The 23,440-nt window shown below is 38.5% G+C and overlaps 1 pseudogene across 1 annotated transcript; it reads right to left on the bottom strand.

The window, feature by feature from the left end:
- Positions 1-340: 340 nt before the first annotated feature.
- LOC146455556 (uncharacterized) lies at positions 341-18,537 on the bottom strand (annotated as a pseudogene). The gene is made up of 11 exons (XR_014859023.1): positions 18,348-18,537; positions 14,911-14,984; positions 11,388-12,636; positions 10,109-10,327; positions 9,078-9,491; positions 7,060-7,142; positions 6,761-6,808; positions 5,815-5,913; positions 5,175-5,273; positions 4,760-4,858; positions 341-1,734 (listed from the first exon to the last, which is right to left on the bottom strand). The product of XR_014859023.1 is annotated as an uncharacterized LOC146455556 (transcript).
- Positions 18,538-23,440: the final 4,903 nt, after the last annotated feature.

The following is a 23,440-nucleotide window of genomic DNA, read 5'->3' as shown; positions in this document are numbered from 1 at the left end:
ATATAAAAATTCATATATTGAACTTGAAACAATTCACAAATGAGAGAGCGTTGCAGTTAGGTACACAAACTCAATATCGATTCAGTATATTCAAAATCTGTTTTTGGAATGTCCTTCGGTTAAAAAGCTCTGTAAAGTAAAAAAAATTACTGACTTCACGTAGGAAGTTAAGGAGGGTTAGAGCTAATCGCAGCAGCATAAACAGCGTCTAGAAATTGACGACCTTCTCTCTGTACTGTGTTCCCTATCAAGCGTAACCTTTCAAGATTGAATTGGAAACTGGGAGCTTGTGCAGCGGGGTTTGCATGTGCAATATCCTCTCTATCCTCTCCATCCTCCATCACGTTTTTTACGTGGGAACTATCACGGACTTGAGATACTCTTCAATTTCTATTTCTTTGTTCGTGTTAGCCATGTCCACTATGGCCACAGCTTGGTTGACGTCAGCTTTGAAATCAACAAGCTTTTTGGCAGCTTGCATGTTGCCATTGACCACTGCTTCGTGCAGAGGAGTAAAACCGTCTGCATCACGAGCGTTAACATTCCAAGCACCGTGCTTTACCAGCAGATCGATTATGCTGACGCTGTTATTTCTGCTTGCGACATGAAGGAGAGTCTCGCCAGGAATTTCTTTCAAGATGTCAACACGAGTTTGAAGTATATTGTCTATGGTGTTCTCTGGAGGATTCTCCCCCCACCCAGATTTAAGAACGTCTCCGAAGTCTGCTAGGTCCAAAGAACCCCTATTGGTCCGCTCAGAAATAAACTCAATAAATGTCTCTCTACCAAGACATAGTGCCAGGATGGTTTGCCTCCGTCTTTCGCACGAACAAGGTAAATTCTTTCTTCAGGGTTCTGCTGGTATTCCATGCCAACATCTGCATTGCATTCAAGCAAAAGTTTAACGATCTGTTCATTTTTATTCTTGACTGAAATATAAAGTGGAGTTCTGCCGCTCTTGTTCCGTAGATTGACGTTACAACCCGCCTCAATCAAAAGCTGAGTAGTTTCAAAGAGTCCCCTATCAACAGACAAGTGGAGAAGAGAATCTCCTTCAGAATCTTGACTACTCAAATCCGCGTTGTTTTCACGCAACAATCTAACGACGTTTTGGTGATTGCCTTCAACTGCACCATGAAGAGCTGTGCCGTATTTGCTTCGCAGGTTGATATCAGCACCACGCTCCAAAAGCAGGTGAGTGGCCATGTAGTTGTTCCAGTCAGCCGCCAACCTTAAAGGTGCCACTTTGTCATCCGTTCTTTGGGCATTAACATCGGCGCCAAGATCAAGTAGCGTCGTGATCATCATACTTGATGACGACAGACTCACCCACAACAGAGGTGTGCGATTGTATAATGCCGGAATATTAATATCCACATCATCATTTAAAACAAGCTCCACTGCCTTTTCTACGTCATCATTGCAAGAACACCTGTGCAGCTCTGTAAGTGTGATGTCTTTTTCGACTTCCTGTTCGTAGAGTTTGTCGATATTCTCATTACCTTTCCTTCTTTTCTTCAAACTCGAGAGAATATCAAATTCGGCTTTTCCTGGGAACAATTGAGCACCATTTCCTATTTTAGAATTCATCTCTTTTACAAAGTTATCGAGAAGGCCATGCGCTTTCCAGAGGATACCATACTCCCCTTCAAAGACAGCCGCCTGTAGCAGGTTAAGTCCTGATCTTCTATCAACTTGCAGGAAAGACTGTTGTGAAAGTCTCTTTAGACTAAGCTGCAATAAAGAAGACAGAGCTAGTCAGCGCAACACAACAAATGCAGGGGGCTACCGGCTGGTAATTTTAAGGTTTATAGTAAAAAAATGCATGGATTTACAGAAAAAACTTTGCCACCTTTCCAGGTAAAAGGTGTGTTGTGAAATACTAGTTCCCAGTCTTTACAAAGAGCACGTGCTCGCGCGGTTATGTATTGCCTCGCTTTAGTGAATAAACTAGAGTTGTAGTTTGTACAGCCATCTTGAATGTGTTTATTTGTATTTGGGAATATAAAAGCATAACATGGTGTCAGAAGTGGAATGGCATTGGTCCTAAAGACAAGAGAAAGCATTCTAAGCCATTAAAGAAAAGCTGACAAGTGATGCAACACTCCGAGCTTATGATGTCGAAAAGCCCACAACAGTTTCAGTAGACGCATCATCCTATGGACTTGGGGCGTGTCTACTACAAGAAGGTCGACCAGTGTGTTATGCATCCAGGTCACTTAACTTTGCTGAAAAAAACTACGCGCAGATAGAGAAAGAACTATTGGCAATAGTGTATGGATGTACCAAATTTCACCAGTATGTTTATGGCAAGAAAGTAAAGTTCAGACCGACCACAAACCCTTGGAAGCCTTGTTTAACAAACCATTATTTCAGGCACCGTAGAGATTGCAACGAATGATGTTAAGGTTACAGCGTTATGACCTACAAGTGGAGTTTGCAGACACTCTAAGCCGTGCTCCAGAAGAAAGCACTGAAGCTGCAGCCAACACAAAGGATGAATTTGAAGTAGTCACCATTGAAAACATGCCAGTCACACGTAGAATAAATGCTACGTCAAATTCACAGCAGCCATTTAGGCATCGAAAAGTGCAAACGTTGAGCCAGAGATCTCTTGTATTGGCCAGGAATGAACCAACAGATAGCAGACATAGTATCCAAGTGCAATGCCTGTAACATGTACAGAAATTCTTAAGCTAAAGAACCACTTAAGAGCCATGAATTATCTGAAAAGCCATGGCAAAAGATTGCTGTTGATTTGTTTGAACTTGACAAACAAGAATATGTGGGTATGGTTGACTACTACTCAAAGTTCTTTAAGGTGTCCCACTTGCCTAATAGTAAAAGCAAGACAGTGATTAACCACATTGAACCTCAGTTCGCAAGATACGGAATCCCTGAGATAATAGTCAGTGACAATGGGCCCGAGTTCAGTAGCCATGAGTTTGCCGAATTCGCAATGTAATATGGGTTCAAGCATATTACGTCATCGCCCACATACCCGTAGAGTAATGGTCTTGCAGAACGAGCAGTTCAAACAGCTGAGAACATTCTGAAGAAAGCAAAAAGTTGAAGGAAAGGATTTTCAGCTTGGTTTGTTAGCCTACCGAAACCCTCCCATCGAGGAAATTGGCCTGTGGCCAGCACAGATGCTTATGGGGCGTCGAACCAGAACCCAACTACCTACCAAGCCTGCATTACTAAAGCCACAGTACCCAACCGGAAATATTAAGAACGGTCTCAGTCGTCTTGTAGAAATACAGCAGCAGTACTACAACCGGAATGCAAAAGTTCTGAAACCCCTGAACACAGGAGACACTGTGCGAGTCAGAAAGCCAGGAAAAAAGACATGGACACCTGCTGTAGTTACCAGGGTAACCGATGCGCCAAGATCGTACGTTGTTAACTCAGAAAGAACCAGTTACAGAAGAAACAGACGTGATCTGATTAAGACAATGGAAGCAACAAATCAGCAGCAGCGACTAGAAGATTCAGAAACCAACACCACAAGTCCAGTCCATGATCCAGTAAGCTCCGAGAAAGTCAATTTTAAGGGTCAAAATTAATTATCCGACCACCTGTTTGGTTTTTAGACTATGTGACCGATTAGAGAGAACATTTCACAAGTTGTTACCAGACTTTGTATCGATATTAAATGAACAGAGTTTTGATGCAAGTCATGACCATTAAGTTTAAAGTTGATTTTGATGCAAATTTTGTTAGTCTCGTTTATATTTTGTTTGGGATGCACGGGTGTTAAAAAAAAAAAAAAAAAAAAGAGAGATGTTGTGAAATACTAGTTCCCAGTCTTTATAAAGAGCACGTGCTCGCGCGGTTATGTATTGCCTCGCTTGAGTAAATAAACTAGAGTTGTAGTTTGTACAGCCATCTTGAATGTGTTTATTTGTATTTGGGAATACAAAAGCATAACAAGGTGATGGTTTAAATTTGTACACAGGGTCCAATAAAAGTTGACATAAGGGATTTTTGTGAACTTAAACTGTTGTCTGCTGACATTTCCTTCGTTGGCAATTGTAAATATTGCAGTTTTCATCTTTTTGTTCCATAGTAATTGTAATGTTAACGGGTTCTTATTATTTTTTCTTATTTTTTTTCTTTTCGATTATATTGCAATGTCTGTAATACGCATTTGATTATTTTTATAGAAAATGGGCAAGATAAATATTAAATATTATTATTATTATTATTATTATTATTATTATTTACTAAACGCCAACGCTGTAGACAGGGTGAGTTGAGTAAAGATGATGTGTCCCACGTGTTACCTCTTCAGGCAAGGCATCGTAGGGCCTCAACGAACGACGAGACAAGATCTGGCTCTTGGTACAGCTTTCGTTCAAATGTTTAAAGTACAGTCAGCAAAAGCTGACTGTAAGCTTTTGGATTTAGATTCCATCTTCTTGAACCCAGCATCTCAAAATCTGCGGTTGCAGCTCAGTCGGTGGAACGACGGTTGATCAAATCCGGAGGTCGTGGGTTTGATTCCCATCGAGGTCGACGATTTTTCCCCTTGCTTCCTGAGATATCTCAATTCCTTACTAGGGGCTAACCCTCAGTGGGAAATTTATGGATTCGCCTTTAGCACTTTAACATAGACAGCAGACTGAGTTCATCCTCTGGTCTATCATTTGTGTCATTAGTGCAAGCGGCACAACATTAATTACACCCTTCATGTTACTTCTCATTTATCCAAGAGAACTTTATAAAGAGGGAAGGGAAAAACGACTCAATATCTTACCGGCTGTCTGCAACTTGGCCTTGCGTTATTCTTCAGGAGCAACCGCACTATGGATTGATGACTGTGGCGTTCAGCTTTTTGCAGAGGAGTACGCTGAAACTAAAAATACCGCGTTGGAAATGAAAGCCGGTAAAGAAACATACTTATACACATATTGCATTAAAAGAGAAACTTAAACAGGGATTAAAGAGGGAGGGGTGTGCGAAGGACCATTGTGGCATTAAGGAAATTCGTGGACTTTACACCAGGTTTGCATCGACCTTCGAAGAGACGAAAGGTGGTTGAAAAATGTGTAACTAACGATTCTAGATTGTTGAAAAGTAAGTTCTCCTTCTCTCTGACAACTAAACAGGGACAAATTTGATATCTTTACTAAAGAGGTAACAAGTTGAGGACGTCTGTTTACTCAACTCACCCTGTCTAGAGCGTTGACATTTGCACCATGTTCTAACAACAGTCTGACAACAGATTCCTGTCCATACCAACAGGCAAGGTGAAGAGGCGTCAGAGAAAACTTGCAAATATAAAAAAAAAAAAAGCACAGAAAAATTACATGGGGTTTCGCAATGGCTATATTTGATCGCAACCAGAAAGCAGATTTACAACAGATTTAACTGCGAAACATTTTATAACCAGCCAGCGGTTAAATCCATGGTATAAAAGGACTGAACCATTATTGAAATCCGGACGATGTAGCAGCTCTCAAAAGATCTCACGTCATTGGCTTACAACCCTTCTAGAGAAGAACAAAACAAAAACAAAAACAACAAAAACAACAAAAAACAACAATACTCTTAACCCTAAAACCAATAGCAGCTGCTACACAATTAAGGGGATTACAAACTGACGAGAGCTGCTACATAGAATTAGCCATTACAGGTACATTAAAAGGCAAGGTTGCCACACAAACGATACAATACAATAAACACAAGACTGGTTGTACACTACAATGCAATGCGACGCGGTACAATTCAACGCAAAAGAACGCGATGCAAAATAATACAAAAAACACAAACGTCTGCACGTTAATCTCCATAATTGGAATATATTTAAACCTGGTCTCTTTGGTCCACATCTTCACCACTATCAAGAAGTATTTTGACAGTTTCAGATTGCCCACTGATTGTAGCTTTGTGCAGAGCACTTCTTGATGCCTGTTGATAATAAACACATCGACCTTAGGGTAGATGAAGGGATTATCAAATCCTGACGATAGCAATTACTCGGGTAATACGTGATCATAACACTCTGTAAAGTAGCGAGTTTAGGATAAAATTCAGTAGTATGGCCGGTAAATAATTAATGTGGGTTCTTGGAAACAAATCAGAGTATTTCTGTTGAGGGCTTGGTAAAGAAGTAATTGGGGATTTTGTTGATATTTGAGCTTCTTGTTTAATGCAATGGAACAATTGCCTTGGCTGGCGTTTTTATTGTCAGGCGCAAGAGGCTTATGTTCTTATTCAGTGCAGAAGCAAAGACTATCCTATGCTTTCCATTTTTCAAGCAAACAGCATAGTAAATTGTCATGAAATAAATTGACCTAAAATTATCGAGAATATCGTATTATTTCAAACAGCGCTCGAAACCCAATTTCAAAGCAAGACAAAACGAGATTTTATCACCGTCAAGTTTGCCTTTAATTTGCCTGCGCGCCATTATTTTCGAATTCGTGACGCCATATGGTTGCCTATTATTTCACAGGGGAAAACCACTGCTACTCCTAAAAGCGGTAACCATATCATGCCAAAAGTACAAAATGGCAGAATGAAGGTAAAATGGACAATAGTTATAACCACGTTTTGCACCTTAAAATGTCGTACAATTTGTTGAGACAAAATTTAGGGCCAATTTGCTAAAAGAGTGGAGGATCAATTCAATGTCCTCTACATTGTCTCTTTTTGAATACTATGTAACTCATTCATCCAAAGACTTACTCGTTGCTGATATCAAGATCCTAGTAATGTAACAGTCAACATATACATATACGAACTCTACACTTACTTTGGCCCTTTCTGCTCTAATCGTCCAGTGAATACTCTGTTTTCCATCCTGCAAAAGGGCAAAGACAAGAAACATCACCGTGCTAAATTCTCTCAAAATCTATGTGACATAAACAAATACATACTTTTCCCTGATAAAACAATGTTTAACACCTCTTCACATGCACGCAACAAAGTAGGTTACCGCTAACATGACTGTGGTTTTCAAATTCCTGGTGTAAAGACTAACACCACTTCTAACACATATATTCATTACCATCAGTTTCTCATGGTGTTCAACAAAAAGTGACTAGGTTCTACCTTTTGAAATTCATCGGCCTGTTGTGAGTCCCTTCCTGTTGGATCAGTGTGTTCAGGTAGAAAGTCACTACTACTTGCTTCCCCTGGTTAAATAACAATAAATTACCAGTCCGTTTAATTGTACAAAATGAGATGATCGAATTGGCAAATTCTGTACTGTATTCAATTCTTGTGACCATGGCTACTGTGGCTATACAACAAAAGTAAGCCTCTGATTCTCAAAAAACCAAAGCTACACCCAAGAAGAAAGAACGTAAACTTCAAGCTCGGTAACGAAATAATAAAGATGCATTTTTAAAGAGTAAAGAGGGATGATCCACTAAAGGAACTTACCTTTGGTGTGCCCAATCTCCACCAAGGTCTATTACATCAGATTCCTAATTCGATTACTTGTAATTTTGATTTTGAATTTGTCATAAGACACTCTTTTAATTTACAGATGTATGTAGGTTTTAAGTCATTATACTGTAAGTAACATGTACTAGTACCTAATTTTAGTGTTAGCTACACACGACCCCTCAAGCACAATTTTATACTTTATTTGCCTATCGTGTACAAAAATGAGGTAATTAATTGATTGCTTGGTTCCTTGCTTATCGTGAAACAAAAGCGACGCGACGGGAATCAAACCTGTGACCTTCTGTACACCGGTTCGATGTTACATACATACATACATACATACATACATACATACATACATACATACATACATACATACATACATACATACATACATACATACATACATACATACATACATACATACATACATACATACATACATACATACATACATACGTACATACATGCAACCTTTATACATGTATATACACGCAAAAATTAAAGCTACAGCTTGTGAGGCCGTGTACAAACTAAACTAAAGCTACTCGTGGTAATCTCAGTCATCTACTATGTTCACATTTGACACTTGTTTCTCATACTTCTAGCAATAGCAATGTCCAAAGTGTCTTCGGTGATGATAAAATGGATGGTGAATTGAAGCTTGCTAATAATTGGGCACCAGAGTGCCCCAGTCGAGTTTTTTTAAACGACTTCAAGGTGTTTGGATGTCCGATGAAACACACTTTCGAGTGTTTGATATGGCTTCTCAAATGAACAATAATTCTTAGAGAAATTCAAGGCTAAAGTTGGCAAAATTTTATGGTAATTAGGATCACATATCCAAACCACGGTCACGGTAGTGATTTTCTTTGTTTTCTCTTGATGAATTATTAATGAGTTTGAGAAGTACAGATCTATTATATGGCTGTTTGAAATGCTCGCTAAATATCTTCTGTCGCTCTGCACCTAGATGCTGTGTCGAGACTTTAAGTTTCAGTAACATAGTACATGAAAATAACAAAAATGTAACTTAAATGGAAGTTAAAGTTTGATTTACAAAGTAAGCAACGTTTTTGACATACTGTAGATATAGACAAAAATGTATCCTAGTTCATGTGTTTGGTAAGACAATGTACTCCATCGCAACAGGAATATGAACGAGCAAAATCGGCAGTGCAAATTTGGAAACGTTTTTTATTTTTTTTTATTTTTCGCCAAAGAGCCATATAAACCCGTTTTGCAGGAAACCCTTGAACACTTTGTTGTTATACTGAATATAGGGAAAACGTAAAGCTTAATTTGTAAGATTATCAAGATAAGTTTAATGTCAGTGTGTTAAAGAATTTTTGTAAAATTACTGCAATCAAGAAAAACACTAGCCGCCTTCACTAAGCGTAATGGCAGTCGCTTTCCTCCCTCTGACAGTGTTTATTGACAAGGCAGAATGCATAGTCGCATTATATCAGAACCCTTCAAATAATTACAATTTCTCTAGTTGCTTTCAATTCTCAACAGTTCAATGTATTTTTGTTTGGCTGTGCACAGCCCTGGAACTCCTATTTCCTAACATCACCTTTTAAAACACATGTATAAATTTTCTTTTAACTTAAAGCGCGAAAGTTAAATTCCCGATTTCCATTCTATGAAAGCTGTGTCTTATCATGAACAAAACTTACCAGACATTTCAACCAAAGCCCTTCTGCATACAAAGTAATTTTCCTCCACGATGGTTATCTTCAATCTAACTGTGTCCAGGTCAAGTTTCCTCTTAATTTCACCAGTAACAATGTACCTTTCAGCTACTTCACTTAGATGACCAGAGAGATAGTCACTCCACAGATGCTCAAGACTTTCTAGGGTAGGGCATTGTACTATAATTTCTAAAGAGCCTTTCCCAATAGTCACTAGGCACAACTTGTAATGGTCTTCCAGATGTTGATAAAAGGCCGCGACGCGTTCTAGTTCAGGTGTCAGGTTGTGGGATTTCACATACTCCTCTCCTACAGCTCCTAAAAGGTTATAGATAAAGTCCTTCTTTTCATCACTTACATCTGGGCCATTGATTTCAATTAGCATCCTGAGAAAAGTGTCTGAAAATCAACAAAAAGTCATGGAAATGAGCTCTTTTTACTTATCAATTGGCTCATGCTATGAAAAGCTTCTGCAAAGAAAAAGTTGCTGGCGAAGCAGCAGGTCGAGTTTACTAAATAAGCCATCAGCATGCTGGACAAGATTATGACACATGCCTACTCGCAATAAAATGGACTGCGCAGCCTTACTGCAATTAGTAGCCAAATCATTGAGCAACTTTTAGTGGTGTGTGGACTGATCTAGGTGGCCAGGGACCGTGTGGTCCATAGATCAGAATAATTTATTCCAAAAAAATAGAAGATATCACATGGCCACGCGGAGATACGAAATTTCTCTTCTCGTGTTGAAAAATATTTCACGAGTGAGCGCAGCGAACGAGTGAAATATTTTTTAACACGAGAAGAGAAATTTCGTATCTCCAAGCGGACATGCAATATTCTATTTATTATATAAACACCAATGAAATACCAAACCAATTTCATTTTCGCTGCGAAAGGCGCGAATTATTATGTAACCATCGTAACGGTGTTATTTTCAGGTGTGAAGATATCACGTTTTCGCGCGAAAGCTCACCTGGTATTTCACTGGCGTTTATGTAATAAAAAAAGTTCTGTACCTTTAATGTCAAAGAGGGGTCCTGGAATGCTTGGCTTTTCACCTATTTGGGGAGACTGTTTACTCGTTGATGCACCTTCTTCATTGGTTCCAGAACATTCCTTTACTCCTTCCAATAAAGGTTTCTGCCTCAAAGGAGATGTATCTGGTGCGACTGCAGCTGACTTCTGTTCATTATGGGAAGCTTCTTTGGTTAATTTCCCGCTGCCACTAGAAGGTCCTGCAAAAAATACGTGGTTAGACACCATCGTTTAATATCCTAGAGTCATCAACGTTCAAAGATCATGGCATCAAAACATTAGTCAGAACTCAAACTTAACATTTGGGCAATTACAGCATCTGCAGAAACTGATATTTATACATGTGCATACAACAATGCCTCTCCACGTGGATGGGATAATTCTAAAACCCCAATATCTCAACTTACAGTTGCCGCCAGTATATATTTTGTCAGGGACTCCCATCCTCAAAGAAAAACAGGTATAAATAGTACCCATACATTTAAGACTTCATGTAGCAAGAAACAAACTATCTTGTTTAAGATGGACAACACTATGGCAGCAGAGACGTTTGCTTATTTCACTGATGTTGATATTCATTAACATCACTAAACGTGACTTAAAGAATGGTGCCTCTATACTGTTCACACGTACTGTGCATCATGGGATGGCCCAAGAAACACGGTTTCCTAGGACTGGCAGCTATAAGAAGGACAACGGCATTTTTTGCCCAGCTTTTAACTATGCGGGAGAAGTAGATCTTACAATAGCAAGAATTTTGGAAACTAAAAAAAGAATGGGGTAAACATGCATTTTTCAAAAATAATTGAGCAACAATGTGGAAAATATGTCATATGTTATATATATCTTTTGAAATTATTATTGCTTAATTTATCTGTAAAAAATGCATGACTCCCTCCGATTTTCTTTTTGGATTCTAACAGCACTTGCTAATATCTGCTTTTCCCATATAGCGATAAACGGCACACAATATCTCTGTATTAGGAAGCACCACGTTCCTTGACAATCCTTAAAACCCTTCAGCTCCAAGAACACTTATCAAAACTGAAAATTATTCAAAATTTCATTAAAAACAACAACAACAGCCAGCTTCTCAGGAAAGTAGTGATCAATAGCTTTCACTTCAAATCTCACATTATTGGTTTTCATCCACTGACTCAGACGTTAGAACCAAGCAATACACGGACTGTGAATTTTACTCTTGGAGTGAATGAGGGTTGACACAGCCAAAGATGTACAAAACAAAACAAAATCCCATACCATGAACCATTTGCCAAATGGTTTCCACAAAGGCTTCGCATTGTTGCTTCCAACTGTATTTCCTGTCATAAGAAGTTCTCAGTAAATTGATCTCTTCAAGCAGCACCCTGTACCTGACACGGACACCTTCAATTGCCTCTGCCCACTTTGTAGCATCATCTGAATCAACTATGCATGATTTACCACAGGGAATGTTCTCTAATACTCTTGCCAATCCTGACTTTCTACCCACAAGGATGGGTAAACCAGCTGACAAGGCTTCAAGGGCAACCAGACCAAATCCCTCTGATTTAGATGGCATGATGGCAAGATCCACTTCACACAACAAATCTTTCATTCCCTCCCGGCTTTGCACAAACTTTCTCACAGTCAGCTGCTCTTCAGCGATGCCACATTGGAGAAGTTTTTCTCTTACTATATCCTGCTTTCCATCAGGTGCACCCACAAAGATAAGATGATAAGGTTTATTTTTCAGCCGGAGATCAGAAAATGCTTCAACAGCGATGTTATATCCCTTGAGCTGAAAGTCTTCATCATCACCACGACCACATAACAACACTTTAAATTCACCACTATCATTAGGAGCTTGCTTTAAGTCCCCAAATTCCCTCTCAAAAAGACCTGGCGTGACAGTGAAAATATCCTGATTCTCCTTGCATCGTCGTAGATAGGAAGAATAAAAATCTTCCAGTCTCGGTCCAACAGGCACAACCAGATCAGCCATTTTACAGAGATCAACTTCAACCTGATGTTTCTTTTCACCCTTTGAAATTGGATCAGAGTAGCTTTTGTACCTACTGAGGTCTTCAGGAGCAGTATGCACCACTTGCACCCATTTGCAATTGGGAAATCGAGTAGAATTATCTCTTATAACCTGCCCTTGCCTACCAAGCTTCACACCATGGCCAACAACAACATGCATGCTAAGGTCTTGAGGTGGAAAGCTCAACCAGTCAAGAGGTTCATAGCCTGGGCGTTCCTTTGCATCAACAACAGTTACTCCATAACTCTGAGCCTCTCTTTTGTCTTCATCTTTACAAGCACCCTCTGGGACCAGGAGAGAGACTTTGACTTTAGGGTGTTGTGCCAAATGAATTGCAAGCTCTCTGTTCAGTGTGGACAAACCACCAGCTGATGAGCTCCACTCGCTACCAAGAAGAGTTACTTTCAATTTTTCACCAGTGGAAAAATGGGGTTTTGGTTCAGGCACTTCTTGAAACATGACTTCAATGGTGACCTCAACGCAAATCTGCAAAACAAAAACATGGAGCCTTCATGTAAAGCTTCGCATAATCCTCAATCACTTTGGCTTTTAGATGAAAGGTCAAACATAAGATCCACAGACTGAAAATTAGAACCAACATGTACAGTATAATGAATAACACAACAGGCATTATTAACGCAGTAGGTGCACTATATGTGGATTATTTATATATCACGATGGAAGATCTAGCATCAAATACCAATACAGCAACCCTAAAATTTCTGTTATGCCTCTCTCTCCATTAACGCCCAACTCTCTTATTTATTTACCTGCGTGAAGAAAATACACGTGAGGGAGCAAGTAAGGAGTGAATAAGCCCCAAGGAGAATTATTATTTACAGTATTTGCAGGCACATTAAAAAGATCAGTCGTTATCGATCCCTAATTCATAAATGGAAAGCAGTCTTGTTCTTAAATGAATGGGCAAGACCGGTTGAAGTGCTAGATGCCCAGCCTAACTACAGTTTTTTACTGATCTACAGAGGTGCTGCGCTGCATAGTGTATGCAGAATGTAATCCAACATGTCTGCCTGAGACAAGCATCGCTCTACTACTTTGGTGTAGAGGTGGTAGCAGTAGTAGAGTCTTTATTTAGCGAGGGTAATACATAATAGTGCCTAACGCTCAAACTTGTTCCCTTTAAGAGTGACATGTGGTTCTATATCTTAGTGTCTCTCAAAATGTCCTTCAAGAAAAATGCAATGTACTGACTACAATTTATTGGAATGTACATGTAGTGTAATAATAATTAATAATTTATTCACTTATATTCCGCATTTTCCATGACAAGATGATCAAATGAGCATTACAATAATTACAAAAGCACAATGTGTATATATATTACGTGTGACAGCAGTATTGAAATGACGAATCCTCTATAAATTCTATATCTACCTATGTACTATATTTACGATATAAGTCATTTTATGTCTATATGTTTAACAATAGGAGTATTACTTCGATTATAATAAGTTGTGATTAAAGTAAAAATATATAATATAAAATGTAAAATGTAAAAAATATGTATATAAAACTACTTAAAAAAGAAAAATCAATCAGGAGCGAATGTCATAGTAAACAGGTGTGTACATTTAAGACAGCAATAGGACACTAGCTCAAGCATTTTAAATTTTGCTTGTGTTTTTAGCAGATGAGAAGTAGATAACTTGAACATTTACAGTAAGCAGACTTATTGTGCATGTTGTTGGTATCTCGCTGCTAGGCATTTCCTTATATATTACATACATGTATATTCAGTGTAAATGTACATGTTTGACACAATTTGAAAATGCAAGGAATTGAGAAATAAAGTTGTTGCTGTTGTTGTTGTCATAGCCCTCACAACAGGCATAGCTGGAGGAAGGGGGGGGGGGGGGGGGAAGAAGTGAGAAAAGTGGGGGTGCCTTGAGAGTGGGGCCTCCCATATATTTACAGCTACACTGTACATGTATACAGAAATTATATGGTTTCACAGTCTTAGCAGCACACCCCCATCCAAAATGTACAAAATACTCCTTCATTAACAAGTAAAGACCTTAAGAAAAGGAAGAGGGGCTTATTAGAGTTGGAGTGGGGGAGAGGGGTGGGGGGCGTACTTTACTCTAAATCCCAACATGGCCACTTTTCCAATTAAGGTGTTACACTGAATGGTAACAATAATGGGCTGCATTTCATTCATAGCAAAGCACAATCTAGTAGTGAAAGCAATGTTTTCCTACAAACTTGATTTACATAAACAAAAAAGTCATCGTGTCCAATGGTGTATTTATTGAATTCTTCAACCATTGAAACCTGTGTTTTAATTTTTGCCTTAGTAGCTTAACGCGCTATCATGCATGAATCATTTGGGACAATGCAGCTATTTTACAGTGTAGGCATTTGTTCCCATCTCACTCCTTCCCTGTACAAGGGAGCCATGAAGAAAGCACAAACAATAATTATTGAGGCATCTGTTATCTCTAGAAGTGCTAGTCTACTATGGTAGTGCTCAACAATGAATAGGAGTTGGGGAGGGATAATTTAAGCAGCTTACAGTACAGATGTTGGTATTGTTGAAGAGATTTAAAATATATATATAATTATATACAAATATACCAACTTTGAGAGACGAGGAAATGCACTCCAAGTTTCCCAAACCATCTGATTAGGATCATAGTTGAAAGGCTTAATAGTGACGAGCTTTGAAGGCAATAATTCGTGGGATATACAGGGTAGGAGATAAAAGGCAGCCAGAGGTCATAAAGATACATTAGGGTGTACCCTTTTTAAAAGGAGCTGGTATCACTCCATCTTGTTCCCTGTCCGTCAATCAGGCTGAGTGTTGCTTTGTACCTCTGGTAAAAATAATTTAAAACACGTACAGTGAAAATGAGGTAATAAATAAATGTAGATTCTTGACCTTTCCAACAACAAATACAGAAAAAAAGAGTATGTTACCGATCAATTTTATAAAATGTATGCATGGCAAGTGCTTGTCTGTCAATGATCATAAATATCAAAATTGAGGACTTTGTGAAGTTACAACCCTATTAATTCAATGTAATCTTGGCAGGTGCTAAAAAAGATAGACTATGTGAAAGAGCTGTTCAACAGGGATTAATCTAAGAAACAGCTGGAATTTATAGACCCAGCTGGGGGTTACAATTGTACCCCACCCCAAATTAATTATTGCATTAGGCATAGGTCACACTAAGCAAAGTTTTGCAAGAATTTGTTTACTTTGCGGTCAAAATCTATCAACGAGACACTTTTCCTATTGGGACCCTAACTTTTATTGTTTGGAAAATTTTTGGAAATCGGCGAAAACATCAAAGGCGCCATAGTGTTTGGGTGGGGCAGGCAGATTTTGGAAAACTCAGGCTTAACAATTGGCTCAGTGAAAATGGTACATACAAGTAATTCAATTCTGGGTAGGGCAACGGTGATGAACTCAAATAAAGGATTATTACTAGAGTGGGTGCACTGCCAGCAAATTAAAAACTCTGGTTATTTACATTACAGGGTTGGGATATGTCGGGACTTAAATTGGTCTGTAAACACAATTCAAGAGAAACTTTACATATAGTTGTTGGTTCCATAAAATATCCATACCTCAAAGGAAATTTTTTTCCTTGGGAATTACCCCAGCCCCCAGGATTTTCCACTCCAGAGGCTTCTCACAATATCCCCCCCCCCCCCTCCAGCCCCACCCCTAGTTTATGCTTTAAGTTGTCAGATAAGCCAAGATCAAAATATTGAGTGAGCAAAAAAGAAAAAAAAAAACAGCCCCTGTGTCATAACTGATTCACTGCTAGGCCACATGAAAAAATCCAGGCAATTTTCAGTGAAACAAAAGCTCTAACAAAAATTTGACATGAGAAAGTTGTTATGCTCTCAGCCCTTAGACAGCAAGTAGTCTCTCTTTTGCTCAAAAATCCACGAGGAAGAAATGCAAAAAATTCCCCCCCCCCCCCCACTGCGAATGTGTTTTTGTTAATAAGTGCCCCTATTCTAATATTTAGCACCCCCATTCGTACAAGCACCCCTATTCTAATTTCATTACAGCGCCTTCAGAGTATGTGTCAAACGTGGTTCATCTTCCTTTAATAGCTGACATACCGTATGTAACAATTTGTTACTGTTACAGTTTCTGTTATTGTTACTTATTTTAATACTTACTAAAGTTTTGTTTTGAACATTTGGTTGTTTCTCAAAAAATTCAATAAATGCCCTGTCCCGAATATGCACCTTGTCTCTAATAAGCACCCTCCCTTAAGGTGCCAAAAGTAAAGTGCCCCAGGCGCTGAATCAAATCATTATGGTACATATATTAATACTAACTGAACTTTAATTTAACAACAGTTATCGGCAACTGACATTAACGTTGACTATTGAGCATTTACCTATTTATATATTTCTCTGTAAAATATGCAATTCAGTCTAATGACTGCCATGTATTTGTGAATAAACAGTCTATTATTATTATTATTATTATTATTATTATTATTATTATTATTATTATTATGTTCTTTATCTCTTGGGAACTAGTTCTTTTGCTAATAATAAGTGTATTATCGTTTGTCTCACGATGTAGTCACTTTGAGTTTTTAATCATGATGTTTCAACTGCTTACTGGTAGTCTTCATCAGGCGATGAGGTCGACTGGTCACACGGCACCATTAATAATTTATCATGATGGTCGGCTGTGATTGGTGCATTTTGATCTTCATTGTTCCAGCAAGAAGTAGTCGATCTCATCTCCTGATGAAGACTACCAGTAAGCAGTCGAAACGTCGTGATTTAATACAACTCAAAGTGACTACAGTTAACATCATGAAACTGATAAATACACTTATTATTGTATCTACCAGGATGAACAACTGTTATGACAACACAGCAAAACATTGTAAAACTCAGAAGAAGAGCCATTAATACTTAAAATCTTGACTGTGATCCTATATCTTACAACTGATGCTATAACACCTTTCTAGAATAATAAATCACACTGCAACTGCATAAATTACATTGAAGCTTGTATGCAGAAGAATCTAACACATTATGACACCAACAACCTCTTTCTCAACATTAATTCTTTTCCTATTTAATCTTTTATCTGTTTTATTTTAATCTGTCAATATTTATCACTCTGATTTACAACTTCTACATGGAAAATTTTTTCCACCAAATAAAAGGCATGACTGAACACGGACCTGTTAGCAAGAACATGTACACCTGTATAATGTGCATACTTCTTTTCTTCAGTTTGAAACCAGACAGACAAATTATCCAGTAACCAAATTCAAATCAAGCATTCAACTTTAAGTACAATATACTTATGTACAATGTAATTTCTCAATCAACAAATGACAGCAGAGACAGCAGAAAGTTGGTTTTCTGCATACGTTATTTTCAAAAATGAAGCGGAAACCAGCGGAAAAATAAAGAGCAATGTTTATTAACTGAAATGAAGTCCATATGCTAAATTTCAGTGATTTTTGAGCACTTGTGTTTTTTTTTTAGCAAAATCATCACTTACACCACACCCTTTTTCCATGGAGCCCTTCAATTAATAATTTTCAGTTGAGTGTCAAAAGTAATTCAATTGTACAGACAGTATACTTTGATATTCTGAGATTGCTAAGCAAAACTCCCACGATATTCTCAACCAATCAGAAACAAAACCAAAATCAATTGTGTCTAATGTTATAGCCGCATATATTTTCCTGCAGTCTTGGTGCTGGATACATGTATGTTTTTTTTTTAAATTCAGATTGGTTTATTGCACTGTTTACATCTGCTGTGAATAGCCAGAGTAATTGATTTGGTTTTAGTTTTATGACACTCAATTGGAAACAGCTATTGTTGATACAGTATGTTAATAAAGTGGTATGAAGCTATGTTTAAAAGTATATGTTCAATCCCAGTACTGAGCTATACATGTTGTGGTTTAAATTTGTTTTCGTTTAATTAAAAATTTTCAAATCAGTTTGATTTTCATTTCCCTTTGTCTCTGCAGATTGTGGTAATGAACACTGTACAAAGGAAAATAAATTTAAACTGGTTTAAACCAATAAAAATTTTGAACCCCAACATATACAAGACTCTATTAAACTGTGTCACTAAAAATTTCCTTAACCGGAGTTTTTTAGTAACGGTATACTGGTAAGTAAGTTTAAATTTGAGCCAAATCATTAAAATATGAGGTAGAAATCACTTACCTGTCAGATTTGTATGGCCCTTTGCATGTCTGGAAATGAGCTTCAATAAGAAATTCAATAGGGCAGAGCAATTCTCTCTCCTCAAGGGCCGAGTAAATTTACTGGTGAAGGGACAAAATATGAAATAATTAGCTTCTTCTTAAACAAAGAATTAACCTGCCTGCTTGCAAAGAGAACCCCTTCCAAATTAAAAGTAAATTAAAGAATGCCAGCAGTGCAACTTGGCCTTCTATACTTCCTAAAAAATTCAATTTAACTTACTGAAGTCCAATGCAAAGTCTTGCAGATCTAGATCTTTATCTGGCAGTTTTCTATTACTTATTGCTAAGCAACAGTTGTTCTCATGATCAAATACAAGGTCAAACTTGTCAAACCCAATATTTTTCTGAGACAGATACAAAAATGGCATTTGCAGTGTACATGTACATTTATGTTCTCCAGATATCTATGACCAGTTGCCATAAGCTTAGTGGTGCTGTCATTATGCACAATATTTTTGGAGCCCCCCCCCCCCCCCCACCCACAAGAAATGTTGATAGCCACTGCAATCATTCAGACTGTACATGTATACAAGTTTTGTAAACACAGCAACATGACAACATAGCATGGGGGCAGGGGGCTCATTCATGTTGAGTTTTGGAAATCATCCTATCATTTTTGCCCAGAGCCCAGTTGTTCAAAGAGCAGATAACTTTATCCAGCAGATAAGGTGCTATTCAGTGGATAAAATTCATTGGTTGAAGTACAATTAAATTTTCTTTAATCTGGAATCATCGTAGGTTGTCCACGCCAAGTTCCAGCCACTGGATAGAGTTATAAGCTCTTCGAACAACCAAGTCCAGGATTGTAGATAAGTTACATTGTACATGCAAATCACACTGCTTTTTTTTTCGGCTGTGCTTGCACTAAACCATACGACCTTGAGATGGGAATTTATTCAATAATTTTCCAATGAAAGTGCACATGGGGCCGTACAGGACACATAACAGTATCTGATACTTTCTAATTGGGGAGAGTAGTTGGGTGTGTGTTACGTGATGCATTTTGGTTAATCACTGGCACAGCAAGGGTATTTTGCAGAACACTGGATCCGGAATGCCGAACGTCAAATGCCAAATCCATAGTAGTCCTATAATGTCGGATGTCTGCCATAACAACAAGTAAAAGCTAACCGTCTGTATAATCAGTGTTTAACCCTTAATAGTATAGAAAAGTGCTTTAAGACCTAAATAATATTGTTCATTGCTTTTCCGGCAGGGGTATTATGCAGAATGCTGAATGTCGCATTTTACACCACCTATAACAGATTAGCATTAAGCAACGGATGAAGTTATTTAGGTCTAAGCACTTCTCTATACTGTTTAGGGCTAATCACTGATTATACAGACGGTTAGCTTTAAGTTGTTGTTATAGCAGCCATTGGATAAAAGGACTTCTATGGATTTGGCATTCAGCATTCGGCATTCAGCGTTCTGCAAAATACCCCTGCCATCACCGGCAACACAAATGGTTGAGAAATGATTTTTAAATAACAAAATCATAAATGTCGCAGGTTTCAAGATTAAATTGGGCATAAATTGGTATCAACTGCAATCAAGCAAAATAATACTTGATCGGTTATAAAAGTTGCTTGATTGATTGTCAGTTATTACCCCTTACAGTATAATTTGGTCACTGATTGGTCACTTATTACGTTGGGCTGAGTTTACTTTTAATGTGTAGATTTCTATTGATGATCTAAGCTGTACTTAGGACTCTAACTACATCACTCATACCAGGAGGCATGCAAGTGGAAAATACAATTTAGCTTAATTCATGCTAAAGAATTGAGAGCTTAAGACTTCGATGTAATCTTCAACTTGCCTTGTTGTCAGGGTTTTACAGTCCTTGATCTTGAAATGTAGTCAGATAAAATCTTTTCTGTCGAATCTTTCTCTTCTCCTCGGTGGCGGAGTAACTTTCCTAGTAAAGGGACGAAACGTCAAATCATTAGTTTCTTTTTCTATCTTGTATGATCTCAAAGTCGAGAAATCCTTAGTCTGCTAAACCGGAAGTGGATCGAAGGATCGAATGTCAAATCTAAAATTGCAAAAACATTTAATTGAACTTACTAAAATTAAGCAAAGCAAAGACTTGCAGCTCTTAATCTTTGTCCGGCTGTCCTTTTTCACTTGTTACTGGACGACAGTTCTCCTCATGTGCACGGTCAATCGATGAGCAAATTTCTTTAAAACGCTTCCATAACCAACAGCTGCAGTGTGATATCCTTTTCAATCTTTTGGTATCTTCTTAAAAGGTGTACTCCCAATTAAACTAATCTCTTCTTTCGGTTGGACTTCCTGTCTGTGTTTCTCTCTCCTCAAGACAGCTTCGCCACTTAAATCATACCGGATCCAGTATTATCAGACACTACCCAGTTCGGGCCATCGAGAATCCCAGGGGCCTCTCAGCAGAGATCTGGGTACGAATACGTTTAAATCGTCTGGTGTTCCGTCTGGTTGTGGTAGTGGGGGGCTGGGTGACGGTGGGGGTGCGGCACGGTCGGCTCGGAATTAATTGAAGAGGTGCGCTGAGACTACAGTAATAGAGGTAATATGTATTGGGATTACGTGCATAGCACAACTGGGTTTATTAAAATCTTAAACATCGAGGAAATAATTGCTGTTGAGTTAGAGGAGGGTTCCGATTTACGTATAGTATTTACCAGGTAAAAACGCTTGCAGCTGGATTTCTATTGGGATTAAACATTCATCCTTTTTTTAATAAGAAAAGTGAACCAAAATTTCAGGAACGTATGAAGAACATACCGGGCTGAAATTTAGAGAGAAAGTTTTTACCTAACTTGTTTCAGAAGATGAAAGAAAAGTTCGGACAAAGTAAAATGCACGAGATTGCTTGAAAATATACTACATGAAATAATATATAGACATACACAGAGTATTCAGAACAATTTTCTTATCATCATTTTTGCCTGAAATCTCAACCTCGTTCTCAGAGCTTTCCCTTAACTATTGGGAGGGGCAGCCCACCCAATTTTTAAGTGAAAAGCCCTGAGCGTGAGATTGGGGTTGCCTGAAATCTGTAAAATCCTTAACAAATGTTAAGAACGTTTTTAGCCACTAATAGCCAAATTTATTCGACCAGATCAACAATCTGACCAAATGTAGACCTGCAGCATTGTTGTCCCCTGTTAATGTTGCCTACTCCTTCTGGTATCGCCAAATATCGACGACGTTTAGATCCAAGCCACCTATCCCCCACCAACCCCACCCCCTTAAAGGTGTGTTCTTCAGGCCCTAAAATAAGTCTCTGCAAAGTTATTGGAGTAGCAGTTACCATTTCTAGACATGTCGATAAACAACCATCACTCACCTTCTTCCATCACCACTGTCCATGGATAAAAGACCTTCAATGATCTCCTGATTAGCGGAACCCAAGGTTTGACAAATTTGATCTGATTCAGACTTTGGTGCACATGGCTTCAAATGGAATAAAGACGCGCTTGGATCAATGGGTTTGCTCAAAACATCTTCGTGGGTAAAAGCTGTTTACCCGACCTATCCGGATGGCTAAGGTTATTATCTTGTGTGTTGATGAGGCTGAATGCTCCGGTGCAACGCAGGCAAACGCGCGGGATAAAAACCACGCATATTTAAGGACGGTGCCTACTAATAAAATAGTATTTTTGTGTGGTTTATGACTATGCAGGGAAAGTAGATCTTAGCAAGGGCTATTGAAATCCAAAAGGAAATTTGGGCGCAACCACACACTTTTTTTTTTAGAGATAATTAAGCAACAATTATTCTAATTATTCTAAAAAACAGTAAAAGACAAAGAAATGTATGGCGTTTTGTTCAAAATTGAAGCTTTTTTATCTCTGAAAAATGCACGGTTACCCCCAATTTTCTTTTGGATACCACGAGCACTAGCTAGGTTCTGCTTTCTCAGCATAATTTTAAACCGTGCAAAAATATCCCTGTATGAGTAGGCACCAAAATACAAAACTGAATGCAAGGCTGGCACTAGGGCAAAGGGCAGATTTATAAGTGGCCAATATATTCGACCAATAGAATTAGTCTTCCTCAGGGCCAGAGCTATACTGAAGGAAAATATAGTAACGGCTCCTTAAATTAAAGATTGAAAAATACATGGAAAAAAATGATTGGCTAATACATGACATGAAGACCGCGTACTTGTAAATATGAGATAACAAAAATATAGAAGCGTATAATCAAGATTCAGCGTTCGTTTTTCCTGTTAATCCAGCGTTGTGTGGACCTCTGCATTCAAAAGTTTTGTAGTAGGCACCACTTATAGGAAATCCGAATATCTCGAGATGTGCAGAACGTATGCGCAGTGACAAAAGTAGGCACCGTCCTTAAGTGGCCTCCGAAGTCCACAAAACCGAATATAACACAACTCGTTTCACAAATAAGCGGTATTTAACAATCCGAACATTAAGCTTATTTTCATCTCAAAGTGCTCCTTTCGCGTGTCATGTGCAGATTTGTAGATACTGACTGTCAATGGACTCTTTGTAGCTAACGGTCACGTGGTACAAAATCCACACATGCTAGGACGCAAGCTACGCACTGGGACATGCAAAATAAAGCGACTTCATCCAGTCAAACTTGAACTTTTTTGTATTGGATGTCCCAGTGCGTAGCTTGGGTCTCAGCATGGTGGATTTTTTACCATTTGACCGTTAGCTACAAAGGGTCCATTGCTACTTATCTACAAGCGTTCGTAAACACTTGTCTTCTGGCTTCTGAAGCAGGTCGCACACCTCTTTTATTTTCATTGGCTTTACTGCCGCCAAGTTTCATATTTAAAAGGTCATGCATGCACATTAAATCAGCCTATGTACAACCACCCCCTCCCCTCCCTGAGAGAGGGGGCGGTTGTACACAGGCTACTAATCTTGTACCCAGATCTCCCACGGTTATGCGGAAGGGAGATCTCACATTTTCAAACCTGCCGAGTGAGATATGGGTACGAGATTAACAGGCTTCGTTAAATGAGAAATACCAGGCTTGAGCAGGATTTGAACCCATGACCTCTGCGATGCCGGTGCATTGCTCTACCCACTGAGC

Source organism: Pavona decussata, unplaced genomic scaffold, assembly GCF_977016875.1.
Source record: "Pavona decussata unplaced genomic scaffold, jaPavDecu1.1 SCAFFOLD_273, whole genome shotgun sequence".
Classification (NCBI taxonomy): domain Eukaryota; kingdom Metazoa; phylum Cnidaria; class Anthozoa; order Scleractinia; family Agariciidae; genus Pavona; species Pavona decussata.
The sequence above is the reverse complement of the archived record's forward strand: the minus strand, read 5'-3'. Positions and strand labels throughout refer to the sequence as shown.